The sequence below is a fragment of the Spermophilus citellus genome (genome assembly GCF_964194105.1).
Source record: "Spermophilus citellus genome assembly, chromosome: 8".
Taxonomy (NCBI): Eukaryota; Metazoa; Chordata; class Mammalia; order Rodentia; family Sciuridae; genus Spermophilus; species Spermophilus citellus.
In genome coordinates this window covers 139565202-139592479 of record NC_138189.1, presented here as the reverse complement: position 1 = coordinate 139592479, position 27278 = coordinate 139565202, and the positions used below count along the sequence as shown (strand labels likewise).

Here is a 27278-nt window from a genome sequence, read left to right as displayed (position 1 = left end):
GTCACATATACATTCATGTATTCAACAAATAATTAAGCTTATGTGCCTACAAACTGGAAGTCCTAAATTATTAACAAAAGAAAAAAAGTAGTCTGACTTTTCAATTCACTGAGTCCCCCCCTTAAGAGTGAAAGTCCTAAAGACAATATGATATACAAAATTGCATATACATAAAGTTAAACAATAATGGGTATATGCTACATCTTTAAACCCCACCTAAGAAAGTTCAAATATTTATGTGCGTACAAGCCTGCACAAGCCAGGCACAGTGGTGTATACCTGTAATCCCTGTGGCTTTGGGGGCTGACATAGTAGGAGCCCAAATTCAAGGCTAGCCTCAGCAATTTAACAAGGCCCTAAGCAACTGAGACCTTGTCTCAAAATAAAAAAATAAAAAGGGTTGGAGATGACTCTCAGTGGTAAATTGCCCCCGAGTTAAATCCCCAGTACCAAAAAACAAAACAAAAGCCTCAAAAGCAATGAGAGTTTTTTGTTTTTGTTTTTTGGTACTGGGGATTGAACCCAGGGATGCCTAAACCATTGAGCCACATCCCCAGCTCTTTTTGTAATTTATTTATAGACAGTGTTTCTCACTGAGTTGCTTAGGGCCTCGATAAATTACTGAGGCTAGTTGAACTCGAGATCCTCCAGTCTCAGCCTAATGAGCCACTGGGATTACAGGCATGCACCACCACGGCCAGTGTCATGAGTGTTTAATAGAGGTTCACAATGACAAAATTTTCTTAGGAAAAGAACATGGCTCTTTTTAGATTTTCATGACTTATAAAATATTTTATCATAAATCATCTACAATAAGAGCATTCATTGTAAGGTATGAACCATGCAAATCCTATAATGAATGAGTAGCCAGTATGTACCATTGTTGATAACTACATGGCTTAGTTATAATTTGACTTTTTATTCATGTTGTTTACATTTGACTTAAGTTTTCCCTGGGCCAAACTCTCCTGAGTTTGATTGTTTTTCTCTACTTGAGACAGGGTCTGGCTAAATTGTCTAGGCTGACCTCAAACTCTCAATCCTCTTGCCTTAGCCTCCCAAGTAGCTGGCATTATAGGAAGTTTGTTGATTATATGCTTTATGATTTATACTAGGCAAAACACTCCTTCAAACTTAGCAATTACTCATAGGGACTGAAAATTGATTATTCCAACTAGTCTTTTCTAATGAATATTAGACAAACAAGTATAGCACTTATTAAGCACCCAAATATGCATGGCACTCTGCAAAGTGAGTTAAAACAGTTAATGGTCTCTATTTGAAATACTACTATAACAATTGATTTCAAGGATTTGAGTTTTGTTTGGGGCGTTTTTTGTTTGGTTTTTTTTTTTCTTTTTCAATTCCACTTGTAGATCAAGATCAAACTCAGGGTCTCACACATACTAGGTGAGCATTCACCACTGAGCTACAGCCCCAGCCCTCTTAATTTTGAAACACCATCTCATTAAGTTGCTGAGACTGGTCTCAAACATTTTTTATTAATTTTTTATTTGTTTTATTAGTTATACATGACAGTAGAATGCATTTATGCACTTTGATATATCATACATAGATGGGAAGGTCTCAAACTTTTCATTCTCCTGCCTCAAAGCCTCCCAAATAGCTGGACTTATAGACACCATGCCCAGCCTAGCAAATTTTAAAAGTAGTTCTTATGCAAATTGTTACCAAAAACAGAAGAGAGCTGTGCACTACTGAAATCCCAGTGCCTCGGGAGACTGAGACAGGAGAATCACAAGTTCAAAGCCAGCCTCAGCAAAAGTGAGGCACTAAGCAACTCATTGAGACCCTGTCTCTAAATAAAATATAAAATAGGGCTGGGGATGTGGCTCAATGGTCAAGTACCCATGAGATCGATCCCCAGTACCAAATAAAATAAAGAAAAGAAAAGAAAAAAGAAAGAAAGAGAAGAGAAAGCCACACCTAGATTATTTGATGAGCCCAGTGTAATCTTGACTCTAAAATTAGATAAGAACAAGAAAATACAATTACAGTTACATTTCACTTATAAATATACAAAGCAAAGATCTTTAACTGAAGGCAAAACAAAGCAAAATGATGAGCAATGAGGAGAGTTGACCATCTGAGAATGCAAGAAGAGATCAACACCTGAGAATCCATTACTTTACAGCAATGTGAACAGGTTAGAGGAGAAAAAACAAGATGTCAAAGAATGCTGAAAGGACAAAACCAAAGAAACAGAAAAAGACTCCTTAATTTAATATACATACTAAAAAGCTCACAACAAACATTAAATTTCAAGTGGCAACTTCAGATACACCTCCTTCAGAGATTAGGAAGGAAACAGGGACGCACAGGAGGATCACCATTCCTCAACATAACACCAGGTCCTTGACCATAGCATAAGAAATGAAAAAGAAATACGATGACTAGAAAGAAGGAGGGCTAAGTTGACCCAGCTGAGGCCCCCACTAGACAAGCCAGCTTCCAGCTGATGGACAGATCAACACATTTAAGAGGAACCAGTTCATATCAGCAGAACCACATGACCACAGAGGTCTAAGAGAAATAATAACTGGTTCTTCTTTCAAATTTTGATTTTGATGTTTTTGTTTTTTTTGGGGGAAGAGGGAGTAGTAGGGATTGAATGAACATAGGGCACTTTACCAATGTCTATATCCCACTCCTTTTTATCATTTATTTATTTATTTAAGCTGTAGATGGACAAAATACCTTTATTTTTATTTATTTATTTTTATGTGGTGCTGAAGATCGAACCCAGTGCTTCATGCATGCAAAGCAAGTGCTCCATCACTGAGCTACAACCCTAGCCCTCCTTTTTATTTTTTAAATTTTATTTTGAGACAACCCTAAGTTGCTGAGGATAAATACTCTTAATGTGGATTGGAACATGATAAGGGGTATATACTAAAAATCTACAGCAAATATCATACTTCATGGAGAAAAAGTATGGCAGCTAGGTATGGTGGCACATGCCTGTAATCCCACAGGCTGAGGCAGGAGGATCTCAAATTCAAAGCCAGTCTCAGCAGTTTAGCACTGAAATTTAACAAATGCTTTTTGGATCTATTGACATTGTTACATGGGTTTTCTCCTTTACTCTAGCTACATGATTACATTAATAGACTTCCTAGTATCTGGCCATCCTTGCCTCCCTTCTAATACATCTAGTCATTATGTTTTTAAATCAATGCTGGATTTCATTTGCTATTCTTTATTTTGAATATTTATAGCTGAGATAATACATGAGTTTAACCAGAAACTTTTGTGTACTGGAAATTTTAAGCTTAGGTTAGTCCCGCTTCACAAAAATCAGTTTGGAAGCTTTCCGTCTTTTTACTACTTTTCTATGATAATTTGGATATAACAGGAATTATGTATATCCCTTAAAATATACTTAAAATATAAAGTACTAGAACTGGGTCTGATGGATTTTATTTAAATATATATATATATGAGCAGCATGCATATGTAAGATTTTTAAAAATGAGAAGCATGGATATGTAAGATTTTTTAAATGAATCATTATTGATTTGTTTAGGTTTTCTATTTCTTCTTGAGTCTGCTATAATTTACATATTAAGATTATCTATTTCAGGGCTGGGGTTGTGGCTCAGAGGTAGATTGCTCACCTAGTATGTGTGAGACACTGGGTTCCATCCTCAGATCACATAACAATAAAGATACTGTGTGTGTTGGGGCTGGGGATGTGGCTCAAGCAGTAGCGCACTCGCCTGGTATGCATAAGGCCCGGGTTCGATCCTCAGCACCACATACAAACAAAGATGTTGTGTCGGCCAAAATGTAAAATAAAATAAACATTAAAAAAATTCTCAATCTCTAAAAAAAAAAAAAAAAAGATACTGTGTGTCCACCTTTAACTAAAAAATATTTAAAAAAAAAAAAAAGATTATCCGTTTCATGGGTTTTCAAATTCCTTGGCAGTAGTTTGTTCACAACATTCTTTTATAGTTTTTAAACTCTATTCTGTTGTTCATATTTTTGTTCTCAGTGCTTATTTATCCTTTCTCTCTCTTTACAGAGGACTGTCCATTTTATTAATGTTCTGGTTTTATTAATAATCTATTATTTTGCCCAACGCAGTTGTACACACCTATAATCTAGCTACTCAGGAGGCTGAAATGAAGGACAACAAGTTCAAGGCCAGCCTGGCAACACAGCAGGACCTTGTCTCAATTTTTTAGAAGGCTGGGGAGTTGTACGTGGTGATTCATGCCTATAATCCCAGAAACTCTCGAGTCTTGAGGCAGGACTTAGATCCTCAGCAACTTAGCAAAACTCTATCTCAAAATAAATAAAAGATTAAAATAAAGGATAGGATGTAGCTTAGTGGCTGGGTTCAATCCTCAGTACCAAATGAGAGTGGAGGGGTGTGGGGAGGAGGGGTGGACTGAAGATGTAGCCCAGTGGTAGAGCATCCCTGGGGGTTCAATCCCCAGTACTGTAAAAACAAAATCTATTGCATTTTTACTTTCTATTTCATTAATTTTGATGTTTATTTTTACCTTTCTTCTACTTTATTTGGCTTTGTTATATTGGTCCTTTATTAATTTATTAACATCAAGATTTGAATATATGCTCATTATATCAATCTTATTTTCTAAGAAATACATTTAGAGCTACTCTATTACCCAGTGAATTCTGCTTAAGTCACATTCCAATTTTTTTTTAAGATGGACAACTTCATATTATGGATCATCCTTATATACAGGGGCCATGATTATCTTCTCTGTATAGTTCCAATTATAGTATATGAGCCGCTGAGCAACATCCTTGGCACCTTTTTATTTTATTTTTTTTAAGAGAATTTTTTTTAATATTTATTTTTTAGTTTTCGGCGGACACAACATCTTTGTATGTGGTGCTGAGGATCGAACCCGGGCCACACACATGCCAGGTGAGTGCACTACCGCTTGAGCCACATCCCCAGCCCTCAGCACCTTTTTAAATAGCTTTATTTTATTTATTTATTTTTATGTGGTGCTGAGGATCAAACCCAGTGCCTCACACATGATAGGCAAGCGTTCTATCACTGAGACAAAACCCTAACCACTCAGCCCCCCCCCTTTTCCCCCCCCTCAGCCCCTTTTATAATTTAGAGACAGGTCTCACTGATTTGCTTAGGGCCTGGCTAAGTTGTTAAAGCTAGCTTTGAACCTGTATTTTCCTGCCTCAGCCTCCAGAGCGGCTGGAATTACAGAAGCATACCACCATGCCAAGCCCAGGTTTTAATATACAATGCTTTCATTGTTATGTAGCTATTAAGTATTTTATAATATTCATTTCCTCTTTGACCTGTTAACTGAGCTTTAGTTCCCAATCATAAAGTTTTATGATTGTCTTTTCATTGTTTTCTAATTTTATTATACCATCAAGATAATATATTCTGTATGATACTTATTTTCTGAACATTGTTGAAATTTCCCTGTAGCATAGCATATGGTTAAAAACTGGCCTTTGGATAAATTTTAAAATATCTGAGGTCTTACTTCTATTGTTTAGGTACAATATTCTATGTTACTTCAATTTATGAAGTTTGCCAGTCCTGTGGCTCAATTCTTTGATGCCATTTTAAATTCTGTGTCTAATTGACTTTTCAATTTTGAAATGTGTTCAAGTCCTACTATTTTGTAATTATGTCTGCTTCTCCTGGCAATTCTGAAATGGTGTTGTAAAGTCATGGTGTTAAGGGCTGGGGATGTGGCTCAAGCGGTAGCGCGCTCGCCTGGGATGCGTGCGGCCCGGGTTCAATCCTCAGCACCACATACCAACAAAGATGTTGTGTCTGCCGAGAACTAAAAAAATAAATATTAAAAAAATTCTCTCTCTCTCTCTCTCCTCTCACTCTTTAAAAAAAATAAAAATAATAAAATAAAAAAAATAAAGTCATGGTGTTAAATACATTATGTTTATGATAATTATGCTTTCTGACTATTCTTTTTTCCCAGTTTGAAAACACTCTTTGACCTGATTAAAGATATCCACCCTAAATTCTATCTTATTTCTCTAGCTCCTTTGATTAGTATTTTTCTAAATGTTTATCCATTTTTTAAATTTAGTTTTATCTAATATGTGTTATCTGTTTCTACTTATTTGATTTACTTTTATGACTCTGTTATAAATATCACAGATTCATTCTAAGAACATCATTGAAGGTTTTAATATAATTTCTGGTATGCTTTGGACTTATTTCAACTATCTCGATTTATAAATTCTATTTCCATAATTTTTTTCCCTCTCTTTTGTTGCCTTGTGAAGTTGGGTCAAGTTTAATTCCCTAACCTCTCAACCTGGTATTTTGGAAGGTATGCCCCTTGCTACAGTCTGAGTTTTTAAAATACATCTTTCTCTTTTCACATGTCACCTCCAGATCTTGTTTCACACAGCTCCTCTGCTATTCACATTACCTTAAGGGCCATCACAATCTGGTTCCACTGTACCTGTCCAGCTCACCTCTCAACCCTGCCTCTCCTACAAAGCACTGCTGGTTAAATTGCACTGCTCATCAGCCTCTAAATACAAAATTCCTGGCATTCTGTTCTAGCCCATGATGCTTTCTCATTCATTCAACAAATAAATACTTTAATGAAAACCTACTGGGTTCCTGACTGAGAATTCCAGTCAACAAAGCAGATATGGTCTCTAACTTTATGGACCACAGTGTGTAAATATCAAGTACATAAATACAAATATAAATATCATGGTAAAACTTCATGAATTAATGAATTCAAATAAGGCAACTGGTATAGTTGCCCTTCCTTATCAGTGGGTTCTACATCCTCAGTTCAACCAACCACCAATTGAAAATATTGAGGAGGAGCACTTGTACTGAACAGAGACAAACTTTTTGCTTCCTTATTATTCCCTAAGCAACAGATAACCTGGGGCTGGGGTTGTGGCTCAGCAATAGAGCATTTGTCTAGCATGCATGAGGCACTGAGTTTGATCCTTAGCACCACATAAAAATAATAAAGTTTATTATGTTCACCTATAACTAAAATAAACATTAAAAAGATAACCTATTTATAGAGCACTTATGTTGTATTAGGTATTATAAGTAATCCAGAGATAATTTAAAGTACACAGGAGGATGTGCATAGATTATATGTAAATATTATGTCATTTTATATAAGGGGCTTGAGTATCTAAGACCTGGTATGGGGCGAGGTGGAGGGTTAGATACTAAAACCAAACCACTACAGATAATAAGGGACAACTGTAATTGGCTCCCACTTTCTACACGATCTTCAAACAGCAGTCACATGAGGACATAACTTCCACCAGGTGGCACCAAACCACAGTCAGACTTGGACAGACCTGAGAGAACTTAGTCTGAATCCTGAAACCTACTACCCCCATTCCACCCCCAACACACAGAGGAGACCTCCTTCTCTGCGCAGAATTACTCGGGTCATTTCATTAAATTCACAATAATGCCAGTTTTTATAAGAACTGAACTTTTTGAAATGTATTTACTACTATATGTGGGTATCTAATATATCACAAGTTGTGGCAGGTGCTAACCAAAAAAAAAAAAAAAATGGGGCTATGATAAAAGTGATAGTTATCAGTTAAGGCCTGCCCCCAACCCCATTCAGAAGCTGACATTCAAACTAAGGATAACCAGGAGTTAGAAACTAAAAAATGAATTTTTTTCTGGAATGAAAATGGTATACAGGAAAGTCCAATGGAGGTTAAAAGTCTGGATTCATGGGTAGAGACAGCAGTAAGGGGAGGGAGGGACAGGTTATAATTCATTAGTGTACAATGCTTGGGCCTGGGCTCTGAAGTCCTACTAGGCGCCTGAGTTTAAACCCCTGCTTCTACACCTGAAATAGCTGTTTAGCCTTGGAAACATTATCTGGCCTTAAGTCGCAGAGAGTGTGAAATGTGTTAATATGTACAGCCTTCAGGACTATTCCTGGCAATACAAAAAAAAAAAAAAAAAAAAAAAAAAACCTTACATGTTAGGATATTGGTGGGGGTTTTTTGTTTGTTTTGTTTTTGCTTTTGTTTCTATTTTCTATTGCTGTTTCTAGTTAAATGAGAGAGGCCAAATTTTTCAGGTTCTTGATGACTGTGTTAAAAACTCCTGAATTTGTGCAATAAGAACAGGCTAAAGAATCATTATTCCACTTACAAATAAACTGGCATGATTTGGTAATGGCCTAGGAGAGGGAGGGGAAAATAAAACCAGAAAAGTCTTTGCTTCCCAAATGCATTTTATCATCCTCCCAAGCTCAGCTCAAATATGAAATTTCCATTAGAACAACTAACAGCTCTCTCTCCTTTCTCACTCTTACAACACTGATTTTATTAAACATTATGTAGAATTGTTTCCTTATATATTTTCCCCACAAGAGAGCAAGCTCCTTTACAGCAGGGGCCCTATCTAATTTCTTTTCTAGTCCACACAAAACACAGTGCTATGTACATCACAAGCAGTCTCAAGTAGTCCCACTAATAGTCTCAGATCCAGGGCAGCTACTCAGAGTCTTTTCCTTCCTTTGACAAACACAAGAATTCAGCCTTTCTTTTCCTTCCAGCTATTCTGTGTTTCGGAATTGTTTTCCCTCAGACTAGCTGCAGAACTAACTAGAGTCTCTCATTAGCCTCCCCATTTCTTATGATCTCCAAAAACAAGTATATAGGAATTCTTTTTGTTAAAGCACCTGCTACTAATTACTAGAGAAACAGAAGACAACAAAATTGAACATAGGGTTATATGATATTACAATGGCATCTCCCTTTGTGAGACAGAAAGCTGAACGCACTGGCTCCTGCCTTTGCTTTTATTTCCAAGAAGATGGCTCACCAAAAATTCTGCCTTTTTTCATGGAGGCCTCTCTTCCCAGAACACACAGGCCTGCAGATAAAGCCTAGGCAAAATCATTTGTGTTTCTTGCCTCTGTAGATGACTAGCACTCTTAAGAGTGCCACATAATGTTAGCAATGAATCAAAAGCAAATGTGATGCTGCCAACCTTGTTTTCCAAACCAGATGACTGACACTTAGTGTTGTAAATCTAAATAGATACTAACTGTAGACCAAAGTCTATAAAGATAAAAAGAAAAAGCATAGTTTATTCAAGAAAGCAAATGTCTCAAAAAGAAATTACTACCTTTTAATTTTTCATCTCAAACTAGATCCCTGGTTTCTTCTTCAAAAGATTTTTTTTTTAAAGAGAGAGTGAGAGAGAGGGGGACAGAGAGAGAGAGAGAGAGAGAATTTTAATATTTATTTATTTTTTCTTAGTTCTCGGCGGACACAACATCTTTGTTTGTATGTGGTGCTGAGGATCGAACCCGGGCCGCACGCATGCCAGGCGAGCGCGCTACCGCTTGAGCCACATCCCCAGCCCAAAAAGATTTTTTTTAATTCCAAGTAATTATTCTAAATCTTGACTTTATTTTCTGATAATTTGCATTTTAAAAATGTAATATGGAAAGAAAATAAGAATTCAGATCTTCCTAAAAGTTTTCTCAAACATAATGCACAATAAGCAGTATATTTTTGCTCTCTAAAGAACTAAATCTTTTCTTTTTGATATAAAACATTCTAGAGTGATCTCTTGCAAACTCATCTAGTAACAAGAAAATCTCTCTAAAATGCTAACAAATAATCCTATTTTGTTTAAATATATTCCTTTTTTGGAGGGAAGGGGGTAACTGAGGAATGAAGGCACTGGACCACTAAGCCACATCCCGAGCCCTATTTTTTTTTTTTTTTTTAAGAGACAAGATCTCACTGAGCTGCTTAGTGCCTCGTTATGGCTGGCTTTCAACTTGTGATCCTCCTGCCTCAGCCTCCTGAGCACTGGGATTACAGGCTGTTTGAATATATTCTTATTTTTATTTGAATATATTCTTAAATAAGTCCTGAAAAATAACTACATATTATCACCACCCAGTCTAAAATAAAACATATGAAAAGTATTTTAGTTAAATTTTTTTTAAAATTAATTACTTTTTCTTCTTAAGTAGTCTATGTATTTTAGCTGATTTACAAAGTTAAAAAAAGCAAAAAATTCCATTACAACCAAACACAACCTAAAACCTGGAGAATACAGAAGTTCTTTTATAATTTTTTAAAAAGTTCTATTTTACAAAGAACATAATATTTGATAGTCTATCTTAATAGTATATAATGGAAGGAAAAGGATATTCTATCTTAATAGTATATAATGGAAGGAAAAGGATATATATATATATTATACTGGGGTGGGGGTCAGTGATAGGGGTTGAACCCAAGATCTCATGTGTGCTAGGCAAGTGCACTTCTACTAGGCCACATTCCCAGCCCTGAACTATATACTGTCTTCTCTTACTACACTCAGTGGGTAAGGGGGACAGGGATTAGACATGTAAATTATAAAAAAGTCAAAGTTAGTCCTACTTCACCTCCTAATCCCACTTCCACTTCATAAGTAACATTGCAAACAGGTTAAGTTCTTAGTGCTGTACCCTGGTTTTTCCATGAATGGGGTGGGAGGATCACTCTAAGTTGGAGGGTTTTTGTTTGTTTGTTTGTTTGTTTGTTTGTTGGTGTGTGTGTGTGTGTTTTAGTACAGGGAATTAAACCCAGGGGCACTTTACCACTGAGTATATCCTCAGTCCTTTTTATATTTACTTTGAGACAAGGTCTCCTTAAATTGCTGAGACTGGCCTTGAACTTGCAATCCTCCTGCCTCAGCCTCCCAAGTCAATGGAATTACAGTTGTGCACCACCACATCCAGCCCACTCCAATTTTTGATGGTATTATTTCCTTGTGTTAAAAAATTTGAGCTGGGGGCTGGGGATGTGGCTCAAGCGGTAGCGCGCTCACCTGGCATGCGTGCGGCCTGGGTTCGATCCTCAGCACCACATACAAACAAAGATGTTGTGTCCGCCAAGAACTAAAAAATAAATATTAAAAAAATTCTCTCTCTCTCTCTCTCTCTCCCCTCTCTCACTCTCTCTTTAAAAAAAAAAATTTTTGAGCTGGGCAAGGTAGCGTACACCTGTAACTCCAGCGGGTTGGGAGGCTGAGACAGGAGGATTGTGAGTTCAAAGCCAGACTCAGCAAAAGCAAGGCTCTAAACAACTCAGTGAGACCCTATCTCTAAATAAAATACAAAACAGGGCTCAGTGGTCAAGTGCCCCTGACTTCAATCCCCAGTACCCACCCCTCCAAAAAAATTATAAAATTATATGATTTGAAAAAGAAGTCCTAAATTTCATTTGAAAGAATAAAAGGTCCAGAATAGCCAAAGCAATTTTAAGCCAAAAGAAGCGATGCTGGAGGCATCACACCTGACTTCAAATTACACTACAGAGCTATAGTGACAAAAAAATGCATAGTTTGGCATAAAAACAAACTTATAAACCAACAGCACAGAATAAAAGACACAGAGAAAAACTCACACACACACACATCTACAGTCGTCTTGATATCCTTGACAAAGATGCCAAAACACTGGAGGAAAGACAGCCTTTTAGACAAACGGTGTTGGGACAACCGGTTATCCATATGTAGGTTATCTCTTACCTTGCACAAAAGTCAACTCAAAATGGATCAAAGACCTCAGAATTAGATAAGAAACTATGCAATTCCTAAAAGAAATAATAAGGTCAACACTCCAGCTTTTAGCACAGGCAATGACTTTCTCAATAGAAGTCCTAACGTTCAGGAAATAATGCCAAGAGTTAATAAATGGGACAGCATCAAATTAATAAAGCTTCTGCCCAGCATAGCAAACAATTAGGAATGTGAAGAGAGAGCCCACAGATGGGAGAAAATCTTTGCTAGCTACTCTTCTGAAAGAGAATTAATATCAAATATCTATAAAGAACTTAAAAATTTACATCAAAAAAATCAAATAACTCAATTAACAAATGGGCAAATGAATTACACAGATGCTTATCAGAAGAAGAAATACAAATGGCCAACAAATACATAAAAAAAAGTTCAACAACATTAGCAATTAGGGAAATGCAAATCAAAACTATACTGAGATTTCATCTCATACCAGTTAGAATGGTAGTCATCAAAAATATAAATAATAAATGCTGGAGAGAATATGGAGAAAAAGGAACAGTTTAACACTATAGTGGGACTGTAAATTAGTATAACCACTATGAAAATCAGTATGGAGGCCCCTCTAAAGATACACATGGAACCACCATATAACCCAGCTATGCCATTCCTTGGTATTTATTCTGAAAAATTAAAGTTATCCTACCACAGTGAGACATGCATACCTAGCAGCACAATTTACGATCTCCCAACTATGGAACCAGCCTAGGTGTCCATCAATAGATAGATGGATAAAGAAAATGTGGTATATATACACAATGGAGTTTTACTCATTTATAAAGTAAAATGAAATTATGGCACTTGCAGGAAAATTGATGGAACTAGAAACCATTATGTTAAGCAAAATAAGTAAACTCAGAAGGTCAAGGATCCTATTTTCTCTCTTATGTAGAAGTTAGAGAAGAAAAAGAAAAAGAAAGGTGGAAATGGATCTCTTAAAAATCAAAGGGAGATCAGTAGTGGAAAGGGACCAAGGGGTGAGAAATGGGGAGACGGGGGGAAGAGCTGAGGAGTGATACTGGCTAATTTCTATTGTTATAGTGTGTGCATGTAGAAATATGTAACAACAAATCCCACCATTATGTTCAACTATAATACACCAATAGAAAATTGTGGAGAAAAATTGTAAGATTTAGGAATGCTTAAATTCCATTTGACTTGCTCCTCCGCCCCTAGACTCAAAGGCTGTCAGCTATGTCCTCCTGATGAAATTTAAATGTGACTACCACAGAAGCAATAATGTTAAGTCTGTAAATCTCAACTCTACCTAACAGATATTATATGGAAAGAAACAGTGGACGCATGAGTTTAACCATATTACTTAATTCCAAATATTAACTCCAAAGAAAATTTTCAGGAGTTATGTAATCTGATTTATGAAAAAGCAATTTTAAATAGTATGATGAACTTACAATTTTTTTATTCACTAGATTCTAAGTATAAATACAGAGATTCTTTCTTGTCTACCACTATAGCCTCATGCCTAAAATAGTACCTGACACACAGCAGGTATTCAATGAAAATTTATCGATGAATTAATTGAAAGTAGTAATGTATTTTGTCCTCTCATATACCTGAAAGAACTTTACTGTCCTTTTACCCCTCAATAATAAGCTTTAGGGCTGGGGTTGTGGCTCAGTGGTAGAGCACTTACTTCACATGTATGAGGCACTGGGTTTGAGTCTCAGAACCGCATATAAATAAATGAATAAAATAAAGTCCATCAACAACTAAAAAAAAAAGTATTAAAAAAAAAAAGCTTTAGTGGCTATCAGAATACAGCAAGCACCTGCAGTGGTAACTGGGTTTTCACAGTGTCAGAAGCTCTTTTGGTGATGCCATTCCCAATAGACTAGGGTAATAATTTCTAAAGACAGATCCTTAAGCCAACAGCATCAAGTGTCATCTGGGGACTTGTTAGAAATGCAGATTTTCAAGTCCCACTACAGACCCTCTGAATCAGAAATTTTGGTCAAGCCGGGGGAGAGTGCCATGAACTTATAGTCCCAGATACTAGGGAGGCTGAGGAAATGGCTTGAACCGAAAGTTCAAGACCAGCCTGGGCAACACACTCAGACCTCATCTCAAAATAAATGAATGAATGAATGAATTATGGACCAGCAATCTTTACACAAGTCCTCCAAATAAGTCTAATGTGAGCTCAAGTTAGAAAACCACTGGCCACAGAAATTTATGCTATGAAGATAAATGAAATTTCAAACCAACAAAGAAGTCACAAAATATTGAATGGACCTTTAAAGAAATACTAAATATTCAAATGGTTAAAGAAATTATATGAAGTCTATCAATTAAAAAACATAGAAAACTACCATTACATATAAAAAGCTTTTTTACCCCCTTAAAAACCAGCAGGTATCATAAAACTGTACTTAGTATGTGATACATTTAATATAGATGTCAGATCCCTACTATGGATTATTAGAGAAAGGAGAACAGAAGCAGGGCAGAACACAGCAAGAAAGAATTGTGAAAAAGTAGATGACAATTAAAATAACAAATGGATGAGACCAGAAAACAAGCTTTCAGCTTCTAATGAAATTTAGCACTTTATTTAGCACTTTAATTTCAACAGTTTCTTTCTTTTTTTTTTTTTGGTCCCTTCAGTACCAAGTATTGAACCACAATCCCAGCCCTTTTATTTTTTAATTTTGAGACAAGGTCTCACTAAATTGCTTAGGGCCTCAGTAAGTTGCTGAGGCTGGCCTCAAACTTGCAATACTCCTGCTGCTGCCTTCCCAAGTTGCTAGGATGACAGGCAGACACCATCATATTCAGCTAGTACTTAAATTTTAAATAAAAATACAAACCACAGTAGTTTGAACATACCTACAATCTTATGATCAATAAAAACCACAGATATTTTCACACTCTATTACATTTGTTAGAGATATCTCAAAATAGTTATGGTCATCCTACTCGAAACTACAGCAGCATATGAGATCTGCCATTGGGCCGCTTTACTTAAGGGAATAAGCAGCACATTCACTGATATCACAATTTAAAATAGTTTGATAACTATCCATTATTTGACTCCCTTATACTGCTAGGTACTTTACTTTATATTTTAAAATGTTATTCTGAAATAAGGTTCATAGGCTTTGCCCTATGGCCAAAGAGGCTCATGATACAAAAAGACTGAAAAAACCCTCAAATATTAACAGGCAAAATATACGTTCAAAGTTTCTTGATCTCCTCTGGGTAATGAGCTCCTTTAAGAATCTGAAGAAGCCTTTTGGCAGAAAGATGTTCATATCCACCCCACCTCCTGCTGTCCCCTCTGAACCCATTTGGGTTTAAAAAGTTCCATTAAAATCAAAAAACAAGGGGCCGGGGTTATAGCTCAGTGGCAGAGCGCTTACCTGGCATGCATGAGTCACTGGGCTCAATCCCCAGCACCACATACAAACACATAAAATAAAGGTATTGTGTCCATCGACAACTTAAAAAAATGTTTTTTTAAAAATCAAAAAACAGCATTAAAAGTAATAATAATCAATAGTTGAAAACCATAATTAAAAGTGACAGAGACATCTTACCATTCAACTGGGAATTTTTCACATTATAGAGGAATTAAATAAAAGCATCTCTCAGCAGATAAACAGAATTCTCCTAAGTTCCTTAATCTCATCAGAAACATTTAGGTATTCTAAATTCAAATTTGAATTTTGGAAAGGTAATATGACACACCTACCAAATATAACACTACAGGCAGACATAAGACTCCCATAATTAAACTGATCAATCATGAAAGGATCAAGAAACTCTTCCTAGAGATATCTGACCACAGATTTGAAAAACTAACCAGATAAAAGTGGGAGGGGCTATATTTTTAGTAAATGTAAGTCTTAGAAAGTTTTGGAAGTTAGTGAATCACACACACAAAAAGAAGTGATAAGAGCTGAAAAAGGAAAGGTGAATATAATATGGTAGTGTATCAAAGTCTTATGTCTTTCTCTGATCTGAGTGTGTATATGTGTGTGTGTGTGTGTGTGTGTGTGTGTGTGCATGTGCACGGCACATGTGTGCACACATGCACACACACACTGGAAATTAAACTGAGGGTCTCACACATGCTAAGCACACATTCTACATGCCCAGCAACAGCATACCTTTCTAAGGCATTTCATTTTATCCAGTTATGTCCTAATAATTAATAACAGGGCTTTATGAAGGAAAATGATAATTGTGTTTTCAAAAGCTTATGCTAGCAGCAGCATGAAGAATGGATGAAGTTTTTCTAATGTCAACACCATGCTAAACATATTTTTTATTAATTTTCACAACAGTAAAAGGTAATGATACTTCCCATTTTGGAGATAAAAAAAATTCATACTAAGAAAAACTAACTGATTTCCTCAAGGTGACATAAAGATTAAAAGTAGAAAGTGGGGGGCTGGGGATGTGGCTCAAGCGGTAGCGCGCTCACCTGGCATGCGTGCAGCCCGGGTTCGATCCTCAGCACCACATACCAAAGATGTTGTGTCTGCCGAGAACTAAAAAATAAATATTAAAAAAAAAAAATTCTCTCTCTCTCTCTCTCTCTCTCTCTCCTCTCTCACTCTCCTCTCTCACTCTCTCTTTAAAAAAAAAAAAAAGTAGAAAGTGGGGCTGGGATTGTGGCTCAGCAGTAGAGTGCTCACCTAGCACGGGTGGGACCCAGATTTGATCCTCAGCACCACATAAAAATAAAGGCATTGTGTTGTGTCCATCTACACCTAAAAAATAAATATTAAAAAAAAAAGTAGAAAGGGGACATGATTCTGTTTTAGTATCTGGTAGGAAAAACAAATTCACAACACTATTAATACTTGTTTTATGGAGGCCTACTGAAAAGTAAAGAATAAAGAATCTTTCAGCAGTGCTTTAGAACAGAAAGAGCCTGTCCTGGGAATCAGAAGACCAGGGTTTCTGGACTAGTTCCACTGCTAACTAGCTCTGGCGCCTTTTAAGAAATGGACTAGATTACCCCTGAAATTCGCTCCTGTTTCTGTATTTTTAAAATCTTTGTAAAAATGACATAAATTGACTAAAAAAGGATTCCCAAAATAGCAAGACAAGTTGAGGATGGCAGACAGAAGGCAACAAACCACCCAGCTCTGAGAACAGGCTTAGCTTTATCAAACAGGTAAACGTCTGCCGGTAGAAAATAAGATCAAAGAACTGAGAAACTGGCTGCTTAAGGAAGATGCCAGAAGACACAAAAGAGTGGGATGGAAACGTTCATACTGAAACTTAAGTTTTAACAACCATAGTAGAGTAAGCATGCTTCCTGCCCACTTTCCAAGAACTGTTACAGTAGTGCTGATGGCAGTGGTGGAAAAAAGAAGCACCATAGCACCTCTTCTTTACTTAATGGAAAAAACCTTCTGTCACAGGTATCGTGTTCTCTCTCTGAAAAAGCCCACATAGACCTTAAGGAGAGGATCATAAAGAAGCATCATCCCCACAGATAACCAACCTATGTACACTTCTAACTTTACTTTTTTCAAGATGTTTCAGCAACTTCGAAAAGGAAAAGCAGGGGGCTCGGCTCTGTGGTAGAATGCTCACCTAGCACGCATGAGGCACACATGAGGGTTTGCTCTCCAGCACTACGTAAATAAGTAAATAAATAAAGGGAAGCTAATGGCAGTAGTTTCTTGGTCCAAAACTTAATTCTGATCACTAATGTAAGATCATTTAGGGGGCTGGGGATGTGGCTCAAGCGGTAACGTGCTCGCCTGGCATGCGTGGGGCGCTGGGTTCGATCCTCAGCACCACATAAAAATAAAAGATGTTCTGTCCACCGAAAACTAAAAAATAAATGTTGAAAAGTTCTCTCTCTCTCTCTTTAAAAAAAAAAAAAAAAGATCATTTAGGGTCTGGCCAGTAATCCTAATACACAGTATTTAACTCTCTCTCATATACAAACTTACAAAATCTAAATCTGGGCAGGCAGTGGGGGATACACTACTAGGCAATGAGAAAAGCAGCATTAAGAAGTGAAAAACTTAAAAAAGAAGTTAAACAGCTAAATATGTGCAGTTTATTATAAAGGAGAATCATCAGCCCTATTGTCTACTTATGCCTGCAGTACACTGGCACTAAGTAGTATTACTCTAAGGACAGAAAACTAATCTGTAAGACTTAGTCTTAAGAGAGTCTCTAAAAAAGGCATACCTTGTCTTTAAAAATCACAATTCACATTTGCATATGAAAACCTCTAAAAAGTCTTGCTATAAATAAATCTATTTAATTCACCCCAAATTTTCTAATTTATTGAATCAATAATTCTAGTTGTTTGTTTGTTTTCTTTGTGGTGCTGAAGATTAAAACCAGGGCCTCTTGCTTGCTAGGCAAGTTCTCTACCACTGAGCTACATCCCCCCCCACCGCCCCCCCCCCTTTTGGTACTGGAAATTGAATACAGGGGTGCTTAACTACTAAGCTACATCCCCACTCCTTTCTGTTTTGAGACAGGATGTCGCTAAGTTGCTTAGGGCCTTGCTAAATTGTGATCCTTGTGCCTTTGCCTTCCTAGTAGTTGGGAGTACAGGCATGTGGCACCATGCTTAGCCCAAAGATTCCATTTTTGTCTAACAGTTAATGATATATGTAAATCATCTTGGAAAACATTGCTATCTTTGATGTGAGCATGTACTAGCTATATCAACTCAAAGAAAATATTTAAAGTTTGAAGAATTTATAGTCAAAGCTAAGTAACGCCTGTGCCACTAGCATAACAGAAGAAAAAGCTAACCAATCTCAATAGGCAGAACTAACATCATCAAAATGGCGATATTACCAAAAGTTCTCTATAGATTTAATGCAATGCCAATCAAAATCCCAACGGCATTTCTTGTAGAAATAGATAAAGCAATCATGAAATTCATATGGAAAAATAAAAGACCCAGAATAGCAAAAGCAATTCTAAGCAGAAAGTATGAATCAGGCGGTATAGCAATACCAGATTTCAAACTATATTACAGAGCAATAGTGACAAAAACAGCATGGTACTGGTACCAAAACAGACGGGTGGACCAATGGTATAAAATAGAGGACACAGAGACTAATCCACAAAGCTACAACTATCTTATATTTGATAAAGGGGCTATAAGCATGCAATGGAGGAAGGATAGCATCTTTAACAAATGGTGTTGGGAAAACTGGAAATCCATATGCAACAAAATGAAACTGAATCCCTTTCTCTCGCCATGCACAAAAGTTAACTCAAAATGGATCAAGGAGCTTGATATCAAATCAGAAACTCTGCGTCTGATAGAAGAAAAAGTTGGCTCCGACCTACAGATTGTGGGGTCGGGCTCCAAATTCCTTAATAGGACACCCATAGCACAAGAGTTAACAACTAGAATCAACAAATGGGACTTAATTAAACTTAAAAGTTTTTTCTCAGCAAAAGAAACAATAAGAGAGGTAAATAGGGAGCCTACATCCTGGGAACAAATTTTTACTCCTCACACCTCAGATAGAGCCCTAATATCCAGAGTATACAAAGAACTCAAAAAATTAGACAATAAGATAACAAATAACCCAATCAACAAATGGGCCAAGGACCTGAACAGACACTTCTCAGAGGAGGATATACAATCAATCAACAAGTACATGAAAAAATGCTCTCCATCTCTAGCAGTCAGAGAAATGCAAATCAAAACCACACTAAGATACCATCTCACCCCAGTAAGATTGGCAGCCACTATGAAGTCAAACAACAACAAGTGCTGGCCAGGATGTGGAGAAAAGGGTACACTTGTACATTGCTGGTGGGACTGCAAATTGGTGCGGCCAATTTGGAAAGCAGTTTGGAGATTCCTGGGAAAGCTGGGAATGGAACCACCATTTGACCCAGCTATTGCCCTTCTCGGACTATTCCCTGAAGACCTTAAAAAAGCATGCTACAGGGATACTGCCACATCGATGTTCATAGCAGCACAATTCACAATAGCTAGACTGTGGAACCAACCCAGATGCCCTTCAATAGATGAATGGATAAAAAAAATGTGGCATCTATACACAATGGAGTACTATGCAGCAATAAAAAATGACAAAATCATAGAATTTTCAGGGAAATGGATGGCACTAGAGCAGATTATGCTTAGTGAAGCTAGCCAATCCCTAAAAAACAAATACCAAATGTCTTCTTTGATATAATGAGAGCAACTATGAACAGAGTAGGGAGGGAGAGCAGGAAGAAAAGATTAACTTTAAACAGAGACATGAGATGGGAGGGAAAGGGAGAGAAAAGGGAAATTGCATGGAAATGGAGGGAGACCCTCATTGCTATACAAAATTACATATAAGAGGTTGTGAGGGGAATGGGAAAATAGACAAGGAGAGAAATGAACTACAGTAGATGGGGTAGAGAGAGAAGTTGGGAGGGGAGGGGAGGGGGGATAGTAGGGGATAGGAAAGGTAGCAGAATACAACAATTACTAATAGGGCATTATGTAAAATTGTGGATGTGTAACCGATGTGATTCTGCAATCTGCATTTGGGGTAAAATTGGGGGTTCATAACCCACTTCAATCTAATGTATGAAATATGATATGTCAAGAGCTTTGTAATGTTGTGAACAACCAATAAAAAATTAAAAAAAAAAAATAGTAAAACTAATAAGACTCTTCAGGTATCAAAATACCACTGACCATCAGTAGAGCACATTTTGAGGTCCCAATCCTTCCCCAAAACAACACAATAATTGTGCCATATGTTCTTGCCTGATTCCTGTTGTAATCAGAAAAAGCTATCCAAAGATGAAATGTTTGTATATACCATGAAATACAGCTAACTAAAGATTAAATGTGGGTACTAAAAAAGCCAGATCTTCAATTTCATGAAACATGCTTCTAATTAAGAAAGTGACCTGATACCCATGTCATAAGCTAATTCATGCTGCCATAGTATGACGTTATTTATAAACAGGATCTCAAAATTGACACAGGTCATAAAAAGAAATATGGTTTATATATGTAACTTACACCTGAATTCTTTCTCATATCTCTACTGAGCGGCAGTCTAGTTCATGCTTTAAATCAACTCCCTCTCTATCTTGGAACAATTGCCTTGCTTCAGAGATTTGGATGTAAATCACTACCTATCTAAATCCTTATAAAAGTATAAACTGGTACCTAATATGCCACCCCCTTCCAAAACTTGTTGAACTGAAAGGTAATTTCTTTTTTAGCAATTTTAAAGCTCACTTATCTGGGATTTTCATATTTCTATTAATATCAAAACAGGATAGTAGGTATCTTAAGGAAAAAGTAAAGAGGAATATATTAGATCAGGTTACACAAAAGGAATTCAAACTAATACTCCTCCAATGTTTAATGAATTTTGGGAGTAGGTACATGGGCACTGAGTCTTTCACAGCTCTTTTCCTGTTTTAAACACTGTATATTGTATATTACTTTTTTTAAAAAAAGGTTCCATCATAAAGCCCTTGTTGTCTTTTTTTAGGGGGGAGGGTACCCAGGTACTCAGGGGCACTTGACCACTGAGCCACATCTCCAGCCCTATTTTGTATTTTATTTAGAGACAGGGTCTCACTGAATTACTCAGCATCTTGCTTTTGCTGAGGCTGGCTTTGAACTCAAGATTCTTCTACCTCAGCCTCCCAAGCCGCTGGGATTACAGGTGTGCACCACCATCGTACCTGGCTTATAAAGCATTTTTATTTACATTTAATTGTACAGGCTCAAAGCACAGCTCTTTCATATGTAATTTTGCTCATGGTACCTACTATGACTCTATTTCATTTTCTTTTTAGACCACAGAATCCCATTGAAAAGTGACACTCAACCTGAATGAAACTATTTTTGAAGTAAATATGTCATATTAAAGTACTTTTTACTCTTCTATCTCAGCTGGTAGTACTGGCACACATCTGTAATCCCAGTGAGTCCAGCCTGGGCAATTTAGCAAGACTGTCTCAAAATTAAAAGGGAAGGGAAACCCAGGGATGTGTAAACTCAGTGGTAGAATACCACTAGGTTCAATCCCCAGTAGAGGAAAAAAAAAATCTCTCTCTCCACAATCTAATACCTTATTGTTAGTTTGTATGCTTTTAAACAATGTAGTTAAATTATTTATTTTAAATATTCTCTCTTAGAAGACAATAAAGGGGAACTGGAGTTGTAGCTTAGTGGAAGAGCACTTGCCTAGCATGCGTGAGGCACTGGGTTCAATTCTCAGTATCTCATATAGATAAATAAAAAAAATCAAAGTCGCTCAACAACTAAAAAAAAATATTAAAAAAAAAAAAGACAATAGGGGCTGGAGTTGTGGTTCAGTGGTAGAGTGCTTGCCTCATGTGTAAGACACTGGGTTTAATTCTAAGCACCACATATAAATAAATGAATATAATAAATACATCAACATCTAAAAAATATTTTTAAAAAAGACAATAAAGAATTTAGAGTGCTTTCTCAGCACACATTAGGATTTCCATACAGCAACTCATACCCATTTTCAGAAGCCAGATGTTTTGATGTCTAATTCCAAGTAAATGAGAGTTTGGGAGAAAACTCATAATTCCATGATATCCTATTTCATTAATTCTAAGATGCACATTTTTTTTTAAATTTTGCCATGTCTGAAACCAGGATGTATCTTATAATCGATGGTCTCTTAGAATGTATAATTGGCAGTTTCTTTCTCTTTTAGTGATACAAAAATAATGTTTCTTACCATTGTTGGCATCTTAGACTAAATGAAATTCGGTTATTAAAAATATTAAAAAATTTTTTCCAATATTGCTTTCTAACTGACTTAAATCACAGTACAAGTATAATTCAAACTATTCTAGAATGAAAACTCAATACACTCACGGTTCACATTTTGCCATTTCAGAAAATCTATGGCTAGGCTTGGGGTACATTGTAGCTCAGTGGTAGAGCACTTGCCCTGGCATGTGTGAGGCACTGGGTTCAATCCTCTGCACCACTTTAATAAATAAATAGATAGATAGATAAAATTTTAAAATAAAAGAAAATCTGTGGCTAAATCAAGAAAACAGGTACCTAGGGCTGGACCTGGGGCTCAGCGGTAGTTCACTTGCCTAGTATGTGTGAGGCACTGGGTTCAATTCTCAGCACCGCACATAAATAAATAAAATAAAGGTTCATCAACCAAAAAAAAATGTTAAAAAAAAGAAAACAGATAACTGGAAGAAAACTTTAAAAATAAATTTAGAAAACTGTCTAGATGAGAAGAGAAAATAACAAAAGGAAAAAGGAAAAAAGAAAGACTTGAAGATGTTTAGTCAGTAGCAGCTTCCAAAGAAAGAGATGTATGAAGTTGCTCTACACCTTTATCTAGAAAAGAAGCAATTATTAGGAGCAAGGTGAGGGGTGACTCAAATAGCAACCCGTTTATGAAGGAAAACACTATTTTATTATATCTCCCTCCTTAAGGAGGTATTATTGTCGCCCTTTAAACAAAAAAGTACTATAGGTAGATGAAGAAATTTTAATTAAATGTTAAACTGTAAACATTCTGAAAAAATTAAAACCAACCTACCAGCATTGTCTTCCTTCTGGCTCAATCTGTTTCACCTTCAGGTAATCCTAGGGTAGGGGCTCCTTTTCAGATCCCCAGTTTTTCATGTCGATCTTCTACCTCCCTGTGGCAACAATATTTTCTAATTAAAAGAGTCCTTTTGTGCCACAGGGAGGATTTCTGATGGTATAACAAATATAAATGTTATCACTCACAGCTTATCATTAAGTCAAACTAGGATTCCTGAGATTCTTTAAGAAAGAAATTGGGCTTCTTAATATTCAATTGATAAATCTTTTTATTTTTTTAAAACCACATTTTAAAAACCAAAACTTTCATTTGTTAAAAAAAAGCATTGATTTTTTATTGGATTATGTTAAAATTCTTATTCATCTGTCTTTTCAACTAACCTTTAAATACAATTTTTCCTTGTTATTAAATAAGTTTTTGTTATTGTTTTGTTTTATTTTTTGTTTTTAAGCTTTCTTGATCATTAACTATAAGAACAACTTAGGAGCACTTGCCTAGCATGTGTGAGGCCCTGGGTTCAATCTCCAGCCGTGCAAAAAAAAAGTCCTAGGAGATAATAGAGTGGAAGAAGGGAACCATGGAGAGAAAAGAGGGGAGGAAGAGGGGAGAGGGCCATAATACAGACCACATCATATTGTTTTACTGTGTGCATGTACAAACATGTAATAATTAATATAATTATTATGTATAATTATAATGCACTAATAAAAAACGGGAGGAAAAAAAGCAAAGTCCTATCTCTATAGATCAGAAGAGAGAAGCAAGAATTTAAGAACTTCTTTGCTAACAAGGTTTATTAGTAAAGAGAGTAAGTCTACTTGTATTATATAATACAGAGTAATTATGTTCATAATATACATTTACAAGAAGAATAGAAAGAAATGTTAAAAATATTAAAAATAAGCAGTGATCAGCTGGGCATGGTGATCTATGGCCTGCTCTATAATCTCCACTACTCAGGAAGCTGAGGACAGGAGGATCACTTGAGGCGAGAATTAGGGTCAGTCTGGGCAAACAGCAAGACCTTATATCAACAACCAACCCCCACCACACACACACACACAAACACAAACACACACACACACACACACAAAAAAAAAAAAAAAAAAAAAAACCCTGAAACATGACCATACCAAATTAAAGTCATTTGGAAACAAAAAAGTCATCATCTCCTTATTGGTAAGATCATGGGCGATGATTTTCAGTTTGTAATACTCTCCAGTTTTTCCACTGAGCATATATTGCTTTTATGATAAGAAGAAAAATCAAACTTAGTATAAGCAAGAATGATTAAAACCAACTACGATTATGATATAAGAGCTCATCTAAATACAACATTATGAGACAAAAGCAACATTATGGCTTTGACATAATACATTAGATGGCTATATTGGTATAGCCATCTTTTGTTAAGACTTTTGTTAAGACTACCCTTTAACATTTTAAATAACTTAGGGCACTCAATATTTAGCATATTTACAAAAAAGAAAATATGTTTAAGATTTTACAGGTCAGTGGATGGTGGCACACGCCTGTAATCCCAGTGGCTCAGGCTGAGGAAGGAGGATTGCAAGCTCTGCAATTTAGAGAGACACTGTCTCAAAATAAAAATTAAAAAGGGCTGGAGATGTGGCTCAGTGGTTGAGCATCCCTGGGTTTAATCCCTAGTATCAAATTCGGGAGGGATTCAATTTTTCAGTATTGCCTAACTAGCTATTATATGTTCAATGTTCAACACTATATTCAAATAGAAAAAAAAATATGACCTTCATCTTCATGGTGCTTATATACTCACAGGGAAAACAAAAGAGTATATGCAAGAAAAATATAAGTACCTAAATCCAGATGGCATAACAATAAGAAAAGAGAATGTTTAATGTAGGCCACAATAGTTGTGGAAAGTTTCACACAGCTGAGCAGATCAAGATGATACCAGAGCATGTTATGAATAAAGGAAACTAAAGCATAAATAAATAGCACAGTCCATGCCAGAGGCGGTAAGGAAAAGAGCCAGGAGGCTACAGTGTTTCTACAGATAAGAAGGCCAGATTATGATGAAGCATCTACTTCTGGATTTTTCCTTGAACCACTGAATTTGGCAAAGGAGTGGCCTTTGAAAATTGGTAAACAAAGTGCTTAAGGAAAATAAGTGTAGATGCCAGAGCACAATAACTTAAGGGATGAATGATAAGGAAAAAGTATAGAGGAAAGGCATAAAGTGTTTGCCTTTTTAAAACGTGGAAGTAAGAGGAAAGGGGGAAAGACAACAGAGATGTAAACAAAGTTAAACAAATGTTCTGTGTTTAAGGCACACAGAAAGGCAGGAATCAAGGCAAGGGAACTTTTACGTCACAAGCACTGTGTTTCAAGTATTTATTTTATGGAATCCTCACAACCTCGAATTCCTATTTTATGACAGAGAAACACTCTGAAAAGTTTAAAAGCTGCCAATTAAGTGACAAATCTAAACCTGGAACTATCTAACCAGAATCAATAATATTCTTCCCTTTCCTACTGAAGAAAGTTACTTAAAAGGTGGGAGGGTGGGTTGGGAGGGGAATCAAACTCAGAAATAGTTACCCAAGATTTTCTATATTTTCTATATTTGATTACTCTTTGACTCTTCTTCCTGTTCTCCAAAATACAAGCATTCCCATGGGCTGGGGATGTGGCTCAGTGGTAGAGTGCTTACCCAGCATGTATGAGGCCCTGGGTTCCATCTCTGGTACCTAAGGTGGGGATGCTTAGGGGGGAAGCATCCCTAAGATTAATTAATTAATTCTCTGTCCTCTTGTTCTCTATCACAGAGACAAATACAGAATCTAAGTATCTTCCCATAGGTAACTCTCTTCAGTACCTCTTCTCTTGGAGATCTCATTTATTTCTCACAGCTTCAAATGATAAGCCCAAATCAGTCTCTCCTGGACCTTACTTTGCTAAGTTTCAGTTGTATTAGCTTCCATTTGTCCCTCCTGGTCTACTATCCACATTTCTCTATCCCAGGAGATTGACTTCATGTACAAGGCTCATGTGGCTTCAGAAATGCTTTGGTTAGTGGAGTGCTCTGGCCAGGGGTTACAGAGAAGGAGGAGAATGAAAATCAGGGCACTTAATCCCAGGTTCCCTTTGTGTGGTACTGCCCTCCAACTAGCTGTGTCCTTTGATGAAGGTTTCAGAATCTCCCAAGGTGAGTTTTCTCCAGAGCTGCTACTTCTGATTCTAGTAGTCAGTCCTTCCATCCCCTGAACCCTTGAGCCAAAGGACAGAAACAGCTGCTCCTTCTAGCTATGGAGGAATGCTGTCTCTCTTCTGATCACCCTAAGCTTACCCATATGTTCTTAACTAGTCCTTTATTAAAATAGTCCATAAATTATATTAACTTGAATATGGCAGCTCTTTTGTCATGGGACCCTGACTACACACTTTATATATCTTTAATTATCTAAATATTCCTTCTTATATGTTCTGTTTCAACTCACAATCAAAATGACTATTAACAAACTTACTTGCTTCCCAAACAGTTTTGCACTCCTCAAATCCCTACATAACATCGCCATCACTTCTGGTCAAAGAATAGAGAAATACTGTTGCTGACTATGGCCCCTCCTTTACCTGTTATGTCAAGTACTGTTAAATCTTCACAGTCATACTGTTTATATAAGTCTCTCCTGTTCCTATTACTGCTACCTTGTTTTACTATTTCTCAACTCATCTGACAATAGCTACTTTTCCTACCTCATAGTTTCCCCTACCATTCATCCTATAGCCACTCAGATACTAATTCCATAGTACTTTCTACTCCAAACCTTGCAAGTCTTTCTACTTCCTTATATGCTTAATTACTAACTCTTGAGATTCAATTAAACTTATATCTATATTTATGTAATTTTTAATAATGTGAACATGAAAACCTGCATTTTCAACTCTCTGTAGAGAATCCAAGAAACTCCTCTCCTCCCAACACTCATCACATTCATCTACAAACAGGCCCTGAACCAGTAGAGTCTACAGTCTCTGGCGAAGTTATTTCAGGGCTGTCAGAGTCACGATCCCCCTTCATATTTCACAATCATTCCTCAGAAGCTCTGATGATTACTAATCTAAATCTGTCATGACAAATAATTTCTTAA

The 27278-nt window shown here is 36.5% G+C and overlaps 1 protein-coding gene across 14 annotated transcripts in view; it reads right to left on the bottom strand.

The window, feature by feature from the left end:
• Window positions 1-27278, bottom strand: part of ELF2 (E74 like ETS transcription factor 2) — a 102736-nt gene that overhangs the window by 27114 nt on the left and 48344 nt on the right. For 2 of the 14 annotated variants that reach the window (XM_081303002.1, XM_081303004.1), the window contains exon 1: window positions 23140-23242. The exons of the other annotated variants lie outside the window; for them this stretch is intronic. The gene's annotated coding sequence lies outside the window, so the exon portion shown is untranslated. Of the gene's footprint in view, window positions 1-23139; window positions 23243-27278 lie in introns of those variants that run through there. 14 annotated transcript variants of the gene reach the window in all.